Below are 955 nucleotides of genomic sequence, written 5' to 3'. Positions count from 1 at the left end.
GTTAGAGAGAGCGGGGAGGAGAACCAGAGAGAGAGAGAGGGTTAGAGAGAGCGGGGAGGAGAACCAGAGAGAGAGAGAGAGAGAGAGAGGGTTAGAGAGAGCGGGGAGGAGAACCAGAGAGAGAGAGAGGGTTAGAGAGAGCGGGGAGGAGAACCAGAGAGAGAGAGAGGGTTAGAGAGAGGGTTAGAGAGAGTGGGGAGGAGAACCAGAGAGAGAGAGAGAGGGTTAGAGAGAGCGGGGAGGAGAACCAGAGAGAGAGAGAGAGGGTTAGAGAGAGCGGGGAGGAGAACCAGAGAGAGAGAGAGAGAGGGTTAGAGAGAGCGGGGAGGAGAACCAGAGAGAGAGAGAGAGAGAGAGAGAGAGGGTTAGAGAGAGCGGGGAGGAGAACCAGAGAGAGAGAGAGAGAGAGGGTTAGAGAGAGCGGGGAGGAGAACCAGAGAGAGAGAGAGAGAGGGTTAGAGAGAGCGGGGAGGAGAACCAGAGAGAGAGAGAGGGTTAGAGAGAGTGGGGAGGAGAACCAGAGAGAGAGAGAGGGTTAGAGAGAGCGGGGAGGAGAACCAGAGAGAGAGAGAGAGAGAGAGAGAGAGAGGGTTAGAGAGAGAGAACAGGGAGGAGAACCAGAGAGAGAGAGAGAGAGAGAGAGGGTTAGAGAGAGTGGGGAGGAGAACCAGAGAGAGGAGAGAGAGAGAGAGAGAGAGAGAGAGAGAGAGGGTTAGAGAGAGAGAACGGGGAGGAGAACCAGAGAGAGAGAAAGGAGAGGGTTAGAGAGAGCGGGGAGGAGAACCAGAGAGAGAGAGAGGGTTAGAGAGAGTGGGGAGGAGAACCAGAGAGAGAGAGAGAGAGGGTTAGAGAGAGCGGGGAGGAGAACCAGAGAGAGAGAGAGAGAGAGAGAGAGGGTTAGAGAGAGTGGGGAGGAGAACCAGAGAGAGAGAGAGAGAGAGAGAGCGGGGAGGAG

Source organism: Carcharhinus amblyrhynchos, unplaced genomic scaffold (assembly GCF_965287045.1).
Source record: "Carcharhinus amblyrhynchos unplaced genomic scaffold, sCarAmb.v2.hapA scaffold_828, whole genome shotgun sequence".
Taxonomy (NCBI): domain Eukaryota; kingdom Metazoa; phylum Chordata; class Chondrichthyes; order Carcharhiniformes; family Carcharhinidae; genus Carcharhinus; species Carcharhinus amblyrhynchos.
Note: the sequence above shows the minus strand (reverse complement) of the source record.